Source organism: Danio rerio, chromosome 24, assembly GCF_052040795.2.
Source record: "Danio rerio strain M-AB ecotype USA chromosome 24, GRCz13ab, whole genome shotgun sequence".
NCBI classification, from domain to species: domain Eukaryota; kingdom Metazoa; phylum Chordata; class Actinopteri; order Cypriniformes; family Danionidae; genus Danio; species Danio rerio.
Genome location: NC_141044.1, coordinates 35,628,861 through 35,650,437, shown reverse-complemented (window position 1 = coordinate 35,650,437; position 21,577 = coordinate 35,628,861). Strand labels below are relative to the sequence as shown.

Here is a 21,577-nt window from a genome sequence, read left to right as displayed (position 1 = left end):
TCTAAATGGACTGCATATTCAGTCATGCCACACACACACACACCTGCTCCAAGTCTCCACTAATTAGACTCCCACAGCTGATGCTGCTACTAGACTGATTACTGCACTACATAAACAGCACATAAACACTCACTGTTGCTGAGTCTTGTTATCTGTCACAGTGACATTACAACGCATTTTCCTAGCCTTGTTTTCCCGTGTACTTACCTAGCATTGTTTATTTAGTTATCCCTGTCTTCTGCCTGCCTTTCGACCTCTCGCTTGTCACTGATTACGATTCTGGACTTCCTACATATACCTGTTTGCACCTGTATTGACCATTGCTTGCCTGACCACGAATAAACCTGCATTTTGGATCCTACCTCTGTTGTATGTGTCAATCCCCGAGGTTACAGATAGAAACGGACAAATGGATCAAACAAGCTTGAGGCAATATCTGGATTATTTGTGTTCTTCTGTTTTATAGTGCAATGCTAATTGACCTAGCCTTTATCACCTAAAAATACCATGATTCTGTGATATCATATTAAACAATGTCTAGCCACAAAAAAATATTATTTTGGGGACTCAACTTGTGTTATGAGTTTTGAACTTAAAGTATGTCAGTAAATCAGTATTTTGTAAACGCACAGCATCACAGGACGTCAACATGATGTAAGATTGATGTAGTATCCCAATGTCGTGGGGACGTTGCATTTTGTGTGGAAATGAAAATTTGGTGGACGTCAGAACCCAGTGTCAGGCTGATGTCAACATCCAACCTTAATCAACCATATATCAAAGTCTAATGATGTTACAGCTTGACATTGTGTGGACGTTATCACTATGACGTCTATCAGACTGTAGATTTTGGTTGCCATATCTGACGAATAAATATCAGTACTTGATGTCAATATGATGTTGGTTTAAGATGTTGGCTCGAAGTTGGATTTTGGTCACTTTCTAACGCAACCTAAAATCAATGTCATTGGATGTCATTATTGGACGTCATGATGTTGACCTTAGACGCTGGCTCGACATTGAACTTTGGTCACCTGACGTCCCAACACGTGACCTAATAATAACGTCTTGTGACGTTGTGTGCCTGCTGGACAGGCTCAAACACACAAAACTATTGCACTTGTACTACTGTAATAATAAATAATTTCACAGACTATTTATAGATTTTATCGTTATTATGATTGTGTTGCCCTTTAAGAAGTATCACTTTAAAATATCTTCCTTTAAATATTTTCATGCATATTCCTTTTGTTAAAATGTGAAATTCATAATTTAATTAATTAACCTATTTAATTTGTAAAAATTAATACTTTTAGTTTTTGTTATAAGATACTTCCTATTTAGTCACTTCATGTTAGTGTTCCTGAGTGCTCTCTCAGACAATCTAAACCAGGGGTGTCCAAACTCGGTCCTGAAGGGGCAGTGTCCTGCATATTTTAGTTCCAACCCCAATTAAACACACCTGAAGCAGCTAATCAAGCTCTATTTAGGTATACTAGAAACTTCCAGGCAGGAGTGTTAAAGAAAGTTGGAGCTATATTATGCAGGACACCGGCCCTCCAGGACTGAGTTTGGACACCCCTGATCTAAACCATCTGCTTAAAATCATCATAGAGGCAATGCTGTACGTTTTGTACATTAGCCATGTTAAAGACGTTATGTCAGTGATTATTTTGTAAAAAATACAGTGTTTTATAAGGTTGTTTACTATTGTAATCTCTACTACAAGGAGAACTGGAGTCTGTTTATGTTATGGACATTTAAGTGCAAATATCTGTCAAAACACAATTTCTGAGAATTGAGGTATTATTTTACTGCAGTTTTCACCACAAACGCTAATAAGAAGAGTGACAGTAAATGATCAACATTATTACGACTTCACTGGCTATGGATTAACTTGGTGTTTAGTCAGTCACAACAGACTGCATGAGAACATTACAATGATTTTTTACCAGTATATTGCAAATGATAAAATATTGCCCATTGCCCAGTCTTGATCTGTATTTAATAAGGATATACAATCAGGTAACATTTCATTGACATTTAATTGACCATTAAGCACATTTTCCATTTCAAAATCTCGCTGATACAAATCTGTTCTTTGTATAACTTGTATCACCTGCTTCTAATCCCTTCTTTAGATACCTTCAAATAAGAGATTTTGTGAAGTCTAACATTTCTAATTATGCCACAGTATCGCCCATGCATCTGGACACATTTCTGGAAAGATGTCTAAGAGATGGTAGTACCATTTCCTTGCGTTACAAGGGTTTAGAACAGATGAAAAGTCCATCTAAGGAGAACATTAAATCTGCTTGGGAAGATGAACTTGCAGTAGAAATTCCAAGTGAAATTTGGGAACAAAGTGGTTCACAGATGTCCCATTAATGCAAAAATTTGTCTGATTCAGTTTAAAGTGCTTTATAGGCTTCATTATTCCAAGTGTAATTTGAATAGAATTTTTCCAGAAGTGTCCCCAGTGTGTGAAAAAATTTCAGTTTTCAGATTCCAATCCTGTCTCATTCCTATGTTGTGTGTCACAAATTAGTTTCTGGAACAAAATATTTCAAGTTTTCTCATTACATTAGACATTCCGATTGAACCAGATCCTATATTAATTATTAAATATTTGGAATATCTAAAGAATTTTTGAGACTTACACCGGTACAACCACAGTTTGTTTCATATTGGTTGATCTCTGCCAAAAAACTCATCCTTTGGTTTGAGAGAAAAAAGAAGTTCCAACTCTTAAATTATGGCTAGTTAACCGGTACATTACATCGGGGGAAAAAAAATGATATTAGAAGACAAGGTTTTGTTATTTGAAAAAAAATTGGTCCCCTTTTATTTACTTTTTACAAACTTGTGATTAATATGCTTACTATGCCTTTAGTACCTATATTTATTGTTGGATAGCACTGGTGGGTGTTTGGGGGAACGTGTTGGGGGAACGCATGTTTATTTATTTATTTTTTGTTTAATTATTACTTTTATGACTGTTGTTTGTCGTTGTTGTTGATTGATTTTTTTTTTCAAATGTGTTTGAATGCAAGTTTTATGTTTATGTTTTAAAAAAAGGGTATTTTCAAGTAAATGTCTGTGAAAATTTCTAATAATAAAAATATTGAAACTAAAAACTTGTATCACCTGCTATTGATTTACCATTGTTGTATGGTTTACCTTTATATTGTATGCATTCACTTTTTTTATTTGTATTCATAAAATAATAATAATAATAATAATTATTATTATTTTGTGTGTTTTTTGTCATTTTTCTATTTTGAATTATTTATTTTTTATTATAATTTTTTTACATTTTGTTTTGATTTCTGTAATACATGTTAAAAACCTCCAAAAATCAATAAAGTTTTAAAAAAGGTGTATATTCTTTGTAATAATAAACTAATTTAGTTAAATGCTTCACTAACAGACTTACTCTAGCTTGCTTTACAATTTAAAATAATATAGGATTCTTTTTTTAAGCATTACAGTAATGAAACCGAGATTATTCCTAAAACAGGATCAAAATAATATCACAATGAAAATCCCAATGGTCTCAAAAACAGGCTTAGTTTGGGAAACGCATACAACACACACCTTCCTAATCTCAGCGCTTTAATAGACAAATCTGTGCTTTCCAGACCAGAGATTGATCTGAACCTGTCAGCAGCAGGTTCACTGTGTTAAGCCTTTCCAAAACCACAGCACAGAGAAGCAGAAAAGCAATGCTGGAGTGATCTTCCTCAGCTCATCGGGTTTAAACCTGTCAGTGAAGCACAACACTGCAAAAGCTCTATAAACCCTTTAATCAGGTTGAGGAGAGCAGGACTAAGTGCGCCGTAATCCCCTTTAACGGCTCTCTAATTGGATTCTGGCAAAATTACTCGTGCACTACAGGATTGAAATGATGTCCGTGGCTCCAGTAGCTATGGCCAACTACACTTCGACAGATGTGCGAACCAGAAAACCGAAGAAACTCACATCTGTCTGGATTAACCATTTAGGATTATGAACAAACACATTCCTGACGCATCCACTAATAAAGACTCATCATATCATGCAGAGCCATATGAGGTGGAATTATCAGAGGATTCATATTAGATTTAATCATCCACTAGAGACTCACTTTGACAATGGAGAAATAACATCTAGTGCACTTAAATAGGAAATTAATCAACATACAGAAGGTCATTTTACTACAAAAACATCTTGAACGCCTAACACATTCTTGTTCAAACTAAAAACTGTTTAAAGGGTTAGTTCACGCAACAATTGAATGGTTACTGAAGTGAATGGTGATAGTTTTTTTAGATAAAAAATACTCAAACAAGTCCAAATCAATAGCCATCGCTACTGATGAGGTCTTGTGATGCAAATGATTGGTCTGCGTGAGAAACCGAACATTAATTACTATTTTGTTAGCTTTAATCCACAGCCTGGTCAATCAGTTTTAGGCACATGTGCAACTGTAGTCCTGTTGCTTGATTAAAAATGTATGGGGTAACCATTGACTATCATAGTATTTCTTCTTCCTAGTAAGGATGTCAATGGCTACCGGTTTCAACATTCTAACAAAAGAAGATGTTTTGCAAAACCTTGAAAATCGGTAACCACTGACTGCCATAGTATTTCTTTGTCCTACAAAGGATGTCAATGGCTACCGGTTTCAACATTCTAACAAAGAAGATAGCTTGTAAACCAGTAACAAATGACTTCCATAGTATTTCTTCATCCTACCAAATATGTCAAAGGCTACTGGTTTCAACATTCCAGCAAAATAGATATTTTGAAAAATCATGTAAACTGGTAACCATTGACTTCAATATTATTTCTTTGTCCTACCTAGGATGTCAATGGCCACCTGCTTTTTAAATTCTAGCAAAAAAAAAAAAAAAAGATCTTTTGAGAACTCTTAAAAACTGTAACCATTAATTTCCAAAATTTTAGCAAAAGAAGGTATTTTGAAAAATCTTGAAAACCGGTAAACATTGACTTCCATTATTTTTCTTTATTCTAAAGATGCAAATGGCTACCAGTTTTCAACATTCTATAAAAACAAGATATTTAATAAAATAAATCTTGAAAATCGGTAACCACTGACTTCCATAGTATTTCTTTGTCCTACTAAGGATGTCAATGGCTACCAGTTTTTAACATTCTAGCAAAAGAAGATATTTTGAAAAACCTTGTAAACTGGTAACTATTGACTTTCATAGTATTTCTTCATCTCACTAGAGATGTCAATGGCAACTGGTTTTCAACATTCTATCAAAAAATATATATTTAATTTAAAAATTCTTGTCAACCTGCAACCATTGATTTCCATGGTATTTCTTCATTCTACTTAGGATGTCAATGGCTACTGGTTTTTAAAATTCATGCAAAAAATATATTTTTAAAAATCTTGAAAACCGGTAACCATTGACTTCCATAGTACTTCTTCATCATACTAAGGATGCCAATGTCATTGTTTTACCATTCTAGCAAAAGACGATATTTTGAATAATCGTGAAAACCGGTAACCATTCACTTCCATTGTATTTCTTCATCCTAAGGATGTCAATGGCTACCAGTTTTTAACATTCTAGCAAAAGAAGCTATTTTAAAAAACGTTGTAAACTGGTAACTATCGACTTCCATAGTATTTCTTCGTCTCACTAAAGATGTCAATGGCTACCGGTTTTCAACATTCTAGCGAAAAAATATATTTAAATTTAAAAATCTTGTACATCGGTAACCATTGACTTCCATAATATTTCTTCGTCCTATTAGGGATGTCAATGTCAAACGATTTTTAACATTCTAGCAAAACAAGATATTTTGAAAAGTCTTGTAAACCGGTAACTATTGACTTTCACAGTATTTCTTTGTCTCACTAAAATGTCAATGGCTACCGGTTTTCAACATTCTCATCAAGAAGATAGAAAAAAAAATCTTGTAAACCGGTAATCATTGACTTCCATAGTATTTCTTTGTTCTACTATGGATGTCAATGGTTACCATTTTCAACATTGTTGGAAAAAACACTTTTGAAAAATCTTGAAAACCGGTAACCATTGACTCCCATAGTATTTCTTCGTCCTACTATTGATGTCAATCGTTACCAGTTTTCAACATACTGGCAAAAAAACTATATTTAACATAAAAATCTTGTAAACTGGTAACCATTGACTTCTATTGCATTTCTTCACCCTACTAAGGATGTCAATGGTTACCGGTTTTCAACATTCTTTAAAATATCTTCTTTTGTGTTTAACAGAAGACAAAAAAGATTTAGAAACACTTAAGGCTGAGTAAATAGTGAGTAAATTGTGACTTTAGTGCACACTTTCTTAAGCAAGTTCACTATACTGAAAGTGTATGTGATTGTGTGCATCCTATAAGATAAAGTCCAACCAAAGTCTGTTTTTACATAGCTTGCTTGTACAGTATTTGATAAGTAATAAAAGTCAACCATATATTATGTAGTCATTATTAATACATCTGTGGTCAGGAATCAGAACTGTAATGGATTGGTTTGTAACTCAAAACTGCACATAGACAACCAGCAGTCACAAACCTCCAGAGATAAATGTCTGGCTTATAGTGCATTAACTCAAAGCATCGCAATACAGCACATCACAGGGCAGCCCTAATCCTCTCCAGCCACATGCAGCAGCTACACACACGCTAATGCAAACTCAGTATGCACACAATGGGTGGTGCGATCATTAAAGAAGTCACTTTAAACCATTCCCTTCCATCTGTCAGACATAATTTTCACACATTTAGTGTCTTGTATCTATTCTTTTGAAGATTAATGCATTAAGAAAGTGGTCTGAATAAACAAAGCAGTGGGTGAAAGCACTTGCCAATGGAAGATATCAGCCCTAAATCTAGATTATAGTCTCATTTTTTACAGACACAAACAAAAAGAGGACAGATAAGAAAGATTCTCCTAAATACTGAGCACAAAGAATTACGGGTGTGTCAGTAAATGATCAATCGAGGAGGAGAATTTGGGTGGAAAATAGGATAAGTGGAGATAAGATGCGGAGAAGTATTCTAATTGTTAACTGGACGACATGGGTTTTGGCTGGATTAATCCTGAAAACATGCACATAAGGAGGTCGCTGGAGAGATTATGGTACTGTAGTTTGTACATGTGTGACCCACTGAGAGGATCAGAGAGTCCAGTGCCATTCAGCAACATTACATGCTACTGCATCTTGAAATTGTGACACGGCACTCTTAAATAAAGAAACACAAATTATGGAAATGATTTGTTCAGTTAAACATTTCTATTGAAATTTTCTTTGATGTTAAAATACATTTTAGTGAAGTTCTGTAATGCATGATTAAAGGTCGCATGGTTCCATCACTGTACGTGACAGTCATGAACAATAATGTTTGATAAAAACATGGAACCAAAAAAAATGACTTGAGCAAGTCCTTTAGTAGATTCAGTTAGTACTGAATCATTAAAAAAAGACTCAGAACTATAAACCTCTTAAACTGACTTTAAAACATAAAGCAACAATGAGGTTACATAAACAAGCTGAAACAGCATAAATATAATATTAAATTACATCAAATCATACTAAAATAAATGAAGAGTTTGTGATTTAGAATCATTTACAACCAAACTACATCTGAACACTGTCACTCAATTACACTGAATAAAACCAAATACATATGAATCAGATTCAAATTGAATTTGGAAATACAATCAATTAAAGAAAATCACACTAAACCAAACCAATCAGATGGTATTGAATCCTTTGGCTTAGTCCTTTTATTAATCTGGGGTCGCCACAGCAAAATGAACCACCAACTTATCTAGCATATGTTTTACGCAGCGGATGCTCATTCACACACAATTTAGCTTACCCAATTCACTTGACCCAGCTGAGGCTTCAACCAGTGACCTTCTTGCTGTGAGGCGACAGCACTACCTACTGCGCCACCGTGTCACCCAGAATCAAATTAAATCTCAAAATATTCCCAATTGAATCAGAATGAAATCAAGTCTGGAAATGTTTCTATCAAATTCAGAATCAAATCAAACCTGGAAATATAATAAATTAAAGAAAATCTAACTAACAAACCAATCAGATAGTATTGAACTGTGTCAGTTTTGAATCAAAATCAAATCAAACTAAATCTGGAAATGAATCCTCCAGATTCAGAATCAGAAACTACTACTAAATAAAAAAACAAGAGACAAAAACACAGCGAATCAAATATAAGCCCTGAGAATTGTAAAAAAAAAAAAAAATGGAAATAAACTAAAAAAAAAAAAAAAAAAATATATATATATATATATATATATATATATATATATATATATATATATATATATATATATATGTAGAATATACAATCAAATCAAGTTCAATCAAAATTACAACAGCTTATGAATCTGAATCAACTTGTGAGTCAAAAGCATATGAATCTGAATCAACTTATGATTCAAAAGCTTTTGAAGCAGAATCAACTCATGAGTTAAAAGCTTATGAATCAGACTCAACTCATGAGTCAAAAGCTTATGAATCAGAATCAACTCATGAGTCAAAAGCTTTTGAATCAGAATCAACTTATGAGCCAAATGCTTATGAATCAGAATCAACTCATGAGTCAAAAGCTTATGAATCAGAATCAACTCATGAGTCAAAAGCTTATGAATCAGAATCAACTTATGAGTCAAAAGCTTATGAATCTGAATCCACTTATGAGCCAAATGCTTATGAATCAGACTCAACTCATGAGTCAAAAGCTTATTAATCAGAATCAACTTATGAGCCAAATGCTTATGAATCTGAATAAACTCATGAGTCAAAAACTTATGAATCAGAATCAACTCATGAGTCAAAAGCTTATGAATCAAAATCAAATCAAATCTGGAAATGTTCCCATGTGAATCAAAATCAACTAAATATTCGATCAAATCAAGCCAACTCCAAATCAAAAAAACAGAAAACACAAGCAAACCAAATCCCCAGGTCTAATGCTAAGCTTTTATTTAGCAGACAGCTTTCTCAAAACAATACAACCCTACTTGTTCCAATCCCAATGGTGTGTAAATGTTGTTCTATTAAAATGTTTTAACTCAGGCGTTGTTATATGCAAGTGAGTGATGAAATCTGCGAACAGCTGTGATGGAAAAACAGTGCGATAGAAAGAGATTTCTAACTCTGGCACTCCAAAAATGGCTGATTTGAAGTGACCATCTGTGGCATAATGAAAATCGTGTTTGCAACTTCGAGTCTCTGCATTTATCCACGCCGCCACAGGCGTACACAATGCACTGGCAGCTCTGAAAGAAAAGTGCAGCTTGTTTACCGAGCAGCAAACCGGGACACAATCCCTCACAAATGTTTCTTGCTGGTATGAAGGTCAGTCAAAGCTTCAGGTTACAGGTCATGTGCTGACTTTAATTGCCTTCCTAAACTAAACAGACACAGGGCAGATGGAAAGAAATAGATTGATAGATGGGGTGGGGGGGGAGTTCATTAAATATTCAGCTCCTATTTTGCTCAGTAACACTTCAGTGGAGACGTTAGATTGATAATTGGTAAAGATTTAGCTGACACTGAGCTGTCACTCAGCCCTAACAATCCCATTTATCCCGAACCTCCTTCACATTTCACTGTCTGCTGACAACACGAAGGTCACTGATACACACAAGTGCGCATCCGCATGTTTGCGAGCGCACATACACACGTTTCTGAATGATGCAATGGCGAATAATCAGATTATTTAAGTGTTGCACATCCCACATGTTACTGTATGGCTATTCAGGTTGACTAGGACAGTTATGAAATATGACCTGGGCTTGACTGTACTGCTTGTTATATATAGCCGTCTGCTACGTGAAATAGGACCAACAGAATTTCATTCGAGTGTGGATCCATAACCTTGCTCTGTGACCTGGTCGCTCGCATTCAACCGCCTATAAAACCTGGCAAAAAAGTTCCGATTTACAGGCTGAACGCTCTTTCTGTGTAAATACCATTGAGCGTAATTCATTAAAATTCATTTGTCTTCGCTTTCATTGGGGATTAATGACTGCAGGTAATCTTAGGTTGAAGATTTGAGGCGTAAGCGGAGATAAAAATGCAGCTTTAATGATTTTCCACGTCTGAGGGTAAAGCAGGGCATGATAAGATTACAGCATCAACTAGAAGGAAATCCCAAGCAAATTATGATTCTTTTTTTGAGGTAAACCAGAGAGAAAGAGCTGAGCATACACTAAAGTGTACAAGTCTGAGGTTCAGAGGTTGCTGTATTAACATAACAATCATTCATTTTTCTTCGGCTTAGTCCCTTTATTTATTAGTGAATGCCACAGTGGAATGAACCGCAAACTATTGCAGCATATGTTTTACACAGCGGATGCCCTTATAGCCACAACCCAGCACTGGGAAACACCTATACACTCTCGCATTCACACACACACTCATACACTATGGCCTATTTAGCTTATTCAATTCACCTATAGCAGCAATTGCTGTGGCGCAGTAGGTAGTGCTGTCCAAAAAGGTCTCTGGTTCAAGCCTCGGCTGGGTCAGTTGGCATTTCTGTGTGGAGTTTGTATGTTCTCCCAGCGTTCGGATTTTTGGATTCTAATGGCAATCTGTCATTGCTTCCTGGAAGAAGTCTTCCTCTGTAAAAAGGTTCCGTCTTTGACTCTTAGCCTAAATTTGATCGGCAAATTAATAAGGTTGTCAACAATAGTATATTTCTATTTTAGATATATTGCCGGGCGATGCAGTGGCGCAGTAGGTAGTGCTGTCGCCTCACAGCAAGAAGGTTGTTGGTTCGAACCTCGGCTCAGTTGGCATTTCTGTGTGGAGTTTGCATGTTCGAGTGGGTTTTCTCCGGGTGCTCCGGTGTCCCCCACAGTCCAAAGACATGCGGTACAGGTGAATTAGGTAGGCCAAATTGTCCATAGTGTGTGTGTGTGTGTGTGTGTGTGTGTGTGTGTGTGTGTGTGTGTGTGTGTGTGTGTGTGTGTGTGTGTGTGTGTGTGTGTGTGTGTGTGTGTGTGTGTGTGTGTGTGTGTGTGTGTGTGTGTGTGTGTGTGTGTGTGTGTGTGTGTGTGTGTGTGTGTGTGTGTGTGTGTGTGTGTGTGTGTGTGTGTGTGTGTGTGTGTGTGTGTGTGTGTGTGTGTGTGTGTGTGTGTGTGTGTGTGTGTGTGTGTGTGTGTGTGTGTGTGTGTGTGTGTGTGTGTGTGTGTGTGTGTGTGTGTGTGTGTGTGTGTGTGTGTGTGTGTGTGTGTGTGTGTGTGTGTGTGTGTGTGTGTGTGTGTGTGTGTGTGTGTGTGTGTGTGTGTGTGTGTGTGTGTGTGTGTGTGTGTGTGTGTGTGTGTGTGTGTGTGTGTGTGTGTGTGTGTGTGTGTGTGTGTGTGTGTGTGTGTGTGTGTGTGTGTGTGTGTGTGTGTGTGTGTGTGTGTGTGTGTGTGTGTGTGTGTGTGTGTGTGTGTGTGTGTGTGTGTGTGTGTGTGTGTGTGTGTGTGTGTGTGTGTGTGTGTGTGTGTGTGTGTGTGTGTGTGTGTGTGTGTGTGTGTGTGTGTGTGTGTGTGTGTGTGTGTGTGTGTGTGTGTGTGTGTGTGTGTGTGTGTGTGTGTGTGTGTGTGTGTGTGTGTGTGTGTGTGTGTGTGTGTGTGTGTGTGTGTGTGTGTGTGTGTGTGTGTGTGTGTGTGTGTGTGTGTGTGTGTGTGTGTGTGTGTGTGTGTGTGTGTGTGTGTGTGTGTGTGTGTGTGTGTGTGTGTGTGTGTGTGTGTGTGTGTGTGTGTGTGTGTGTGTGTGTGTGTGTGTGTGTGTGTGTGTGTGTGTGTGTGTGTGTGTGTGTGTGTGTGTGTGTGTGTGTGTGTGTGTGTGTGTGTGTGTGTGTGTGTGTGTGTGTGTGTGTGTGTGTGTGTGTGTGTGTGTGTGTGTGTGTGTGTGTGTGTGTGTGTGTGTGTGTGTGTGTGTGTGTGTGTGTGTGTGTGTGTGTGTGTGTGTGTGTGTGTGTGTGTGTGTGTGTGTGTGTGTGTGTGTGTGTGTGTGTGTGTGTGTGTGTGTGTGTGTGTGTTTCCCAGAGATGGGTTGCGGCTGGAGGGGCATCCGCTGCTAAAAACATAAGTTGGCGGTTCATTCCGCTGTGGCGACCCTGAATTAATAAAGGGACTAAGTCGACAAGAAAATTAATGAATGAAATGAAGATATATTGCCAAGCTGAAATCTGTCCTCTCTTTCGGAGAACTTAGAGAAGGTTGTACATGCTTTCATCTCTTCTCATCTGGATTTTTGCAACGCATTGAATCTGGGTGTGAGTCAGGCCTCTCTCTCACGACTGCAGCTGGTTCAGAACGCAGCTTCCAGGCTCTTACCAGGCACAAAAAACGAGAACACATTACACCTGTGCTGGTTTCTTTACACTGGCTGCCAATCCAGTTTAGAATTAAGCACAAAGTTCTGTATGTTGTATGTTTTTAAATCCCTCGATGGTGTGTCCCCTGAGTCTATTTCTGAGCTAATTAATAAACACCAACCTGAGAGATCTCTTCGCTCTAAGGTTCATCACTATTTGACAGTTCCACGATCACGCTTTATATGTCGAGGTGATAGAGCTTTTCCATTAGCAACTCCAAGACTCTGGAACAATCTTAAACTCTCCTTAAGAACAGCTCCAACTTTTGAGTCTTTTCAGAGGTCACTGAAAACACACTTATTTTCTTTAGCTTTTAATCATGTGATTTGAGTTTATGTATTTTGGTTTTGTGTATATTTGCATGTGTTTTATGTACAGCACTTTGGTACCCATTGTGGTTTGTTGAAAGTGCTCTAAAAATAAATTGAGTTGAGCTGAGTTTCCTCCGGGTGCTCCGTTTCCCCCTCAAGTCCAAAGACATGCGCTATAGGTAAATTAGCTAAATTGTCCGTAGTGTATGTGTGTGAATGAGTGTGAATGGATGTTTCCTAGTGATGGGTTGCAGCTGGAAGGGCATCCGCTGCGTAAAAATGTGCTGGATATGTTGGCGGTTCATTCCGCTGTGGTGACCCCAGATTAATAAATAGACTAAGCGGAAAAGAAAATTAATGAATGGATGATTTTACCTATAGCGCATGTTTGGACTGTGTGGGAAACCAGAGGAGTAGACATGCAACATGGGAAGAACATGCAAACTCCACACAGATATGCTAAGTGACCCAGCTGGGACTCGAACCAACGACCTTCTTATATCAATCATTATATTGATTAAAGTCACAGTAAAGTGATTTTCTAAGGTTACATGATTTCTAACTTTCTGTTTAACAAATTCTAAAAAAATGTTCTTTTTCATTCAGTAAATATCCATAAAATTACCAGAATTACTTAACCAGTAAATTCAAAAATGCTCTGTTGACACAGGCAATGGTGTTCTGTCATTTATTTCTAGAAAAAAACCATTAAGTACCATGAACCTGTAAGTACCTGAACTAAAAGCCATTTATTTGTAAATATTTTTATTTATTATTTATACAGTTAAAACAGTGTTTTTTATACAGTTGATACAGTCCTCTTTCCAAAGATAAATGAACTGTGAATGTAGACCAAATCATTCAGCAACTGTTATTGTTTTAGTTTAGGATGGTCATTTTTGAGAAAATGCCTCTGACTGTGAGGGAAAGAAAGACACCAATATAGTTGCTGAAAACCTTTTACTGAAATCTCATTTCACATGCTATCTTCATCATATTTGAAATATAATACACTTGGCTTTCAAGGCATATTTTTTCTAGGACATTACATTAATGTTTTCCTGTGTTTGTATATAGAGAATCAAATATTGAACACAATCCAATCTGGATTTTTTATGACTTTATAATTCATTCATTTTCTTGTCGGTTTAGTCCCTTTATTAATCCGGGGTCACCACAGCGGAATGAACCGCCAACTTATCCAGCAAGTTTTTACGCAGTGGATGCCCTTCCAGCCGCAACCCATCTCTGGGAAACATCCACACACACTCTCATACACTACGGACAATTTAGCCAACCCAATTCACCTGTACCACATGTCTTTGGACTGTGGGGGAAACCAGAGCACCCGGAGGAAACCCATGCGAAGGCAGGGAGAACATGCAAACTCCACACAGAAACGCCAACTGAGCCGAGGTTCGAACCAGCGACCCAGCGACCATCTTGCTGTGAGGCGAACGTGCTACCCACTGCGCCACTGCCTCGCCATGACTTCATAATGTATAACGTGCTATAATGTGTCCCCTTTTACCACAGTACAGTCCAAAGTGTCTTCTTTCCAATGATATCTAATTTGTGTTTGTAGCTTACATGGGTCAACAACTGTTATTATTTGAAGTTAGGTAGGTGTAAATCCCCAAAGTGAGTGCTGGCTAACAGGTACATTTCCCTAATATACAGTATAAGATTAAAGGTGCCATGAAGTGCTTTGAAATGTGCAATTTTATTCCATGTTTGGTGTAATCTCAACTGAAACTTGAAGAGAGGGTGGGACGTAATTTAGCTCCTCCCCTTTAAAAAGCAGCCAATAGCATTTGTTTTTATCACAGTTCTACCTGTGAGAGTGGTCAAATGTAAAGTGTCTTAAAGGGGGCGGCACATGTCAGTTAATAGAGAGCATTTGATTGGTCACGATTTGATGAGAAATTGAAGTATGAGGTGATGTGAAAAAAAAAATTGATCCATTCAGGCGGAAGTGACAAGCTTTATATGTTTAAATCAGGTTTATATCTTCAAAAGAGAAATTTTGTCACTGTTTTAGAGGACACTAGCTTTTAGATATCATAGACAACAATCCTGATACCAACATCTACAAAACTTTAGATTCATTTTATGGGACCTTTAATAACCATAAATAAACTTTCCCAGAATTGTCTGCATGGCACTTCACTTTTTATTGATATTACTGAGATTCTTTTAAATAAATAAATAAATAAATAAATAAATGTAGATTTATGAACTTCAAAACACTGGTGTAAAAGGCTATAAATCAATGAAATATGGTAGTTTACAGTAAATTCAGAACATTCTTTTTATGGTTTCTACAGTTAATTTAATGGTCAATTTCTAACAACCACGGCTGCCTTTTATTTACATTTGACAGATTTTTTCATCACACAGAGGCTTGTGTGCTGAACATATGCAGTTCTGTGGACACATGGAAAAATGATGAACAACTGTGATGAAGTGGACAGAACACTTTCACATGTCGTTGAGGGATATGTTTGACTGTGTGCTGCAGCTTGTGAGGCCCTTCTTGAAGCAAAAGATTTCTGGTGTTGTGCTGACTCCCTGACTCTCCAGCTGGCACACTGCAATCCCATGTATGCAATATCTGCATTATTCGCTAATTAAAAACCACCACATGGATCTGTATAACGATAAATCTGCGTTTCATTTCAGAGGTTGATATTGTCTCCCAGAGATTGCATTTTCAGCCAAGCCTAAATACAGTGAGGAAGCCTCCAAAACTGTAATGAAATAGCTGCGTTTTCCACCAAGGCAACCTGGCTGCTGAAATATAATTGGGTATACTGGCAGATGGCTGATTATAGAGGCCAAAACAACGACTCAAAATGCACAATTTCAAGGCAGAATAACTGACTTCAGCATTGTTTTTCAGATAAACAATAAGTTTACCTAGCATTTTTCTTAAATATCTGCAACCTGATAAAGTCAGAATTATTATCCCCTAAATTATGGATGCTCTGATCGATCGGCTGGAGATTGTTTCGGCCACATTTCATGACTCGATTGGTACTCGCTTCTCTGGGGTGCGTTTCCCAAACAACAACATAACTCGTGGCTGAACTATCATAGTACGATGTGTAGTTTGGGAAAAGAACGATGTAGTGACGAGTGTTTCCCAAAACTGCAGGTTCTCTGTCACAGATCCATCGTTTGAACCATGTTAGTTATAACTTAAAATGTCCATAATTATGCTCTAAACAGGGTGGAGTAACTACTTCTTTACAGAAAAACCCCATAATTTATTCTGCATATTTTATTGTTTTACATGCACACGCATTTAAAAGAAACAACAATAATAGTTTTAGTAAAAACATGCACCCGTTTTCCATAAATATTTAAATATATGTAAACGACACATATAGGGCCTGTGTTTCCTTTACAATTACAAATTATTCTAAAACATAAAACCACTTAGCTAACACATATTTTAATCTCATACATAACTCATATAAATCGTTAGGCTAATGGTTGTAATTTACAGTAGGCCATTTTTTTATTACTACTACTACTACTACTACTACTACTACTACTACTACTAATAATAATAATAATAATAATAATAATAACAACAACAACAACAATAATAATAGTAATAATAATAATAATAATAATAATTATTATTATTATTATTATTAATTATTATTATTATTATTATTATTATTATTATTATTATTTATTATTATTATTATTATTATTATTATTTATTACTATTATTATTATCATTATTATTTTTTTATTATTATTATTATTGTTTATTTTTGAAAAGTCTACTTTTTCAATTTGACATATTCAACCCACTGCCGAAATGTAATTAATAAATTAGTTAATAAATAACTTACTCTAAAATAAAAACATTAACATATGCTATATATTATTGTTTTCACAAGCTTTGGAGGTGTAACATAAATTCCACTTTTAAGTAGTAGGTCACCTATAGCTTTAGTCATGAACCATGGCTCTGTTCATAACGGCATAAATGTATTGAAAGTGCACTACGTAGGGAACGCAATTATCAATATGAAGGTCGCTAAAACTGAACTGTAAAACTACATTGAAAGCAAATTACACATAAGAAAGATGACTTTTATTGCTTTTTTTAATGATTCCAAGTTTAAATGTTAGAATGTTGTAAGTGAATAGGGCACAGGGGGGATGAATATAACAGAACCAGGAACTATGCTTCTAACTACAGCTCTAGAGGTGTAGTTGGAAGCGTGCAAGTTTGCGGTGCAGTTTGCGAGTGTTCATTGGAACGATGGATTTGGGAAACACCAAATCAACAAACTATGTTTGCAACAACGAAACATGCAGCCTTAGTTGGCCAACAGTGGTTTTCCGAAATGCACCCCTGGCCGATCACATGAACTGATCGCAAGTGTTTGTTTACGGGTTTATATATATTACATATATAATATAGGGCGCGGCAGTGGCGCAGTAGGTAGTGCTGTCGCCTCACAGCACGAAGGTCGCTGGGACGCTGGTTCAAACCTCGGCTCAGTTGGCATTTCTGTGTGGAGTTTGCATGTTCTCCCTGCCTTCGTGTGAGTTTCCTCCGGGTGCTCCGGTTTCCCCCACAGTCCAAAGACATGTGGTACAGGTGAATTGGGTAGGCTAAAAATTGTCCGTAGTGTATGAGTGTGTGTATGTGAGTGTGTGTGTGGATGATTCCCAGAGATGGGTTGCGGCTGGAAGGGCCCCGGATTAATAAAGGGACTAAGCCGACAAGAGAATGAATATATAATTACATATTTGATGCAAAACTTCCTATGCATCAAATATGCACTCCAAACTTTTTTGTTGAATTATTATTCCATCGTTTGCAATGTTTCCAAACTACATTGTTAGTTAATTGTTCTTACCATTTTTTAAATCTGTCTTATTATTTTCTGTAAAGCTGCTTCTGACCATGACGTGTCCACACTAGATGATTATAAGAGACATGTTTAAAGGATTATATGCAACATCCTTTATTTATTCTTTTAGGAAAGGAAAGATCTCCACTTAAGTTTCATACTTGGATGAAAAATTTAATTTTAAAGTTATATAAAGCTTGAAGCATCAGAATTGGTACTCGGTATTGGCTGATCACCATGATAAGGAATCGGTACACGGTATCGACTCAAAAAATTCTGATCGGAGCATCCCTACCCTAAATTATTATTATTATTATTAATATTTTTATTAATAAAATATTAAAAACTGCTTTAATCCTAGTCCTAGTCGAAATAAAACAAATAAGACTTTCTCTGGAAAAAAAATATTACAGGAAATACTGTGCAAAATTTCCTTGCTCTGTTAGACATCATTTGAGTAAATATTTGGAAAAGAAATTCACAAGAGGGCGAATAATTTTGACGTCAACTGTATGCTAATGGTTTAAAAGAGTCAAAAATGTACATAAAACAACTCTAATTGTAATCTTTAGCCATTCACATAGACATTCACTGAATGCCACAACTGCAGCCAGGAGACTTGACTTGCCTTAAAGGGGCTTTGGCCACATGTCTACAGTCAGTCAGATCATGAGCTGCATGTACAAGTCCTGGACTGTGTTGAGCTCCTGGCAGACGATATAGAGAATCTGCCCGGTCTGGAAGGAAAAACCCTGTTTCTCTGTAGCTGTGAAGACAGAAGCAGCGATGCCTCATGGGCGGCGTGGCCAATGATGCTAACAGTGGGTGAAAAGTTTAATGGCCATAACAACACACCATTTACTGCCCGTCATCACTAATTAAGACCAGAAAAGCTGCTGTGGAATTGGCCAGGATGGGGAAACTCTAAATACAGCCGCTGTTGTCTGCAGAACAGCTGGCCAGACAGAAACGGTTGACGGTCTGTTCTGTCCAGGTCACTAATTGTCTCAGAGGCTCCGGTAGCATGGCAAGGAGAGGTTGAAAGCCACAGTGTTGACAGAGCGTTTGGCAGGTCCATCTGGAGTCTCTCAGGAAAGGTCCAGACCTCTAGAACTACTCACTGGGGACACAATCAATGCCCAGTGTGGTCTGATTGATTTATATGACAGGATACGACATAATGCATAATGCAATTCCAGAAGAGCCCAGCTGACCTTTTATGAAGCTCTTCCCTCTTTTGCTAATGTACTAAGAATTAGCTTTAGGCAGAGCGCCATGAGGATGACATATAGTGTGATGTCGCTTCCTTTTACAGTGTTTACAAAGGTTAAACATGTGAATTACGAAGAACTCAAAAGCAGGTCTGGTAAAATGAAGGATTAATTTTAATGTAGGATAAGCAGCTGTTGATACCCATACAGCACGTCATGATTTTGCCAAGAACGATGCAACCCTGGATTAACATCTTTGGAACATGTTTGAAAATGTAATCCATACCCATTCCCTACCCCTAAACCCAACCATAACTATAAATTATTCCCAAAATCAGGGAATAATAGATGGAAAACAATCATATAGAAGTGCATAAGTAAGCCCAAACTTAACATGAATGGTAAACAAATCCCTCAATTCTGATTGGCTGATTGGAATGTTGTTCCTACTGTAGATCAACACAGATGTTAATCCAGGAACATGTCCTACTCGGTGAAATCAGGTTGGCGAACCCATACATGTTCATCAGTACAGGTGACATTTAGCAAAAGCAAAAAATACAGTGTAAATGGACAAAATTCTAAACATTTCTACAACATTTGCAACAATTAAACAGAATGAACTTAAATATATCAGAAAAATGTAAAAGCCGGCCTGAAAATAAAAAAAATAATTGGTCAAAAACAGCACAACAGGGCATTGCAAAGGCTAAAACAAGAAAAAAATCCCTAACATTTCTTTAATGTTTATAATAATCAGACACAAAGGACACATACTTGCTAAAGAAAAAAAAAAGAAAAAAAAGTGTTTATTAATATTACTGATGAAGACAGGTAGGACTGGTCAGAAACATTTTAAGGTGGGGTTTAAAGTTGCAAAGAAATCAAAATAAACTCTCCTTATATTTAAGAATATGGTATATAGTAGTGTTTGTTATAAACAATGTACGGCAGACATTTTTCTCAGAAAACTAATTTCTAAAGGTGATACTGACCTCGGATGTTGGTAACAACCAAATGAAAGCACCCTAAAATAAAATGAATCTAAAATCATCATAAATCAGAAGTAGCTCAGACTTTTATTTCAGTATTTTAATGTACTTCCAACTGAATATAGAGTAGGGGGAGGGGCTTTCTTATTATTTATAATTCCCTCATAGAAATATAAAGGTAATTAGGGCGAGGTTAAGAATATTGTGGCTGAAGCTGTCAAACTGACATCAGAGAAGGACCGCCCCTCCAAACACAGACTTTGATTAAAGATTACCAAAACAAAACTTTTTTATAATGGATTAACTTGCAAAAATGAGTTGATTGCCTAAACATTAAGACATTCTTTATTGTTAGCTTGCAAAATAAACATTGTAAACTTTGATTTCACACAGACTTAAAAAAAAAAAAAAAAAAAAAAAAAAATATATATATATATATATATATATATATATATATATATATATATATATATATATATATATATATATGTCTTCTATAGACTTTATTTAGAAGACAAGTAGAAGATGTTCATTTGAGTGAACAAATGAAAGTAAAATGACAGCTCCTAAGATAGGAATGCACATATATTTTAAGGCGGGGCTTACTGAAGTCTCAATTAGAAGCTTAGATGCATGCTTAATTCCTTCCCTGCAATAACAACAGAGAAAAGGTTAAGGTCAAGAGCTCTGTATTGCAGCAATTATCATTTTGATAGGTCATTATGTCACAGATTACACATTTTCCATGCTGTAGACTCAGTTTCACAGTACGTCACTTTCCAAGCTATTCACATGTAGCCAGACATCTTACTTTATTTCACACCGAGGCCATCAGAGCTCCGCTGCAGAACTATGAATATTAAAACTAGTTTCTGCCCTGCGAAAAAGTCCCACTGATAACATCTTAATAACAGAACTGATGGCTGTCTAATTTTCCATCATCCTATGTCTCGCACATAGATTTGATTCAAAACAGTCATATTGCCTGATTTCCGAGAGCCAAAGCAAAGTCAAACCTGGCACTGATCATCTAAAAGATTTCCAAGGCTGGCAGAACACACTGAATGGTTTAAATTATGCCGAAATGAGCTGCAGTAAAACCATAAACCCTCCCATCCCTTCTGTTCCCCCAAGATGAAGTTAAGACAAAGCGGCAGCCGCGAGAGAATTCATCCTAAAAGACTTAGGCAATACAATGCAGCAGGCTCCCAAGGCAAAGCGGAGAGCCTGGTAAAGTGATGATAAACCAGGAAAACAGGTACAGGATCATTCTGCTAACCTTCACTAGCAACTACAACCTATTTAGTCTGTAAAATCACACACACACACACACAGACACACACAAAAAATGACATGAAAACAGACAATGGCTGGGTTTATTTGCTAATACCACACAACGTGACATTTCACTAGAGATTTAACAGTTTCAAAGCATCTGGATTCTGGATAAACATCCCTCTGTATCACCTGATTATTGACTTCACTTCCCTGAAGGAAATGCTGTTACAAGTTATTATTTTTAATTAGGTTTTTACACTTTTAAGCAAACAAAGAATCCCAAGGATTGCAATTAACATATGCAAAATCCTTCAGGAATTTGACCAGTTTACTTGAGAAACAACCACTTTTATTCATTCATTCATTTTCCTTCGGCTTAGTCCATTTATTCATCAGAGGTCGCCAGAGTGGAATGAACTGCCAACTGTTCCAGCATATGTTTTACCCTTCCAGCTGCAACCCAGTACTGGGAAACATCCATACACACTTGTTCACACTCATACCTAGGC

General features: G+C 36.7%; 1 protein-coding gene across 29 annotated transcripts in view; it reads right to left on the bottom strand.

The window, feature by feature from the left end:
• pde1ca (phosphodiesterase 1C, calmodulin-dependent a) overlaps positions 1–21,577 on the bottom strand; it is a 203,529-nt gene that overhangs the window by 74,562 nt on the left and 107,390 nt on the right. The window lies entirely within an intron of this gene.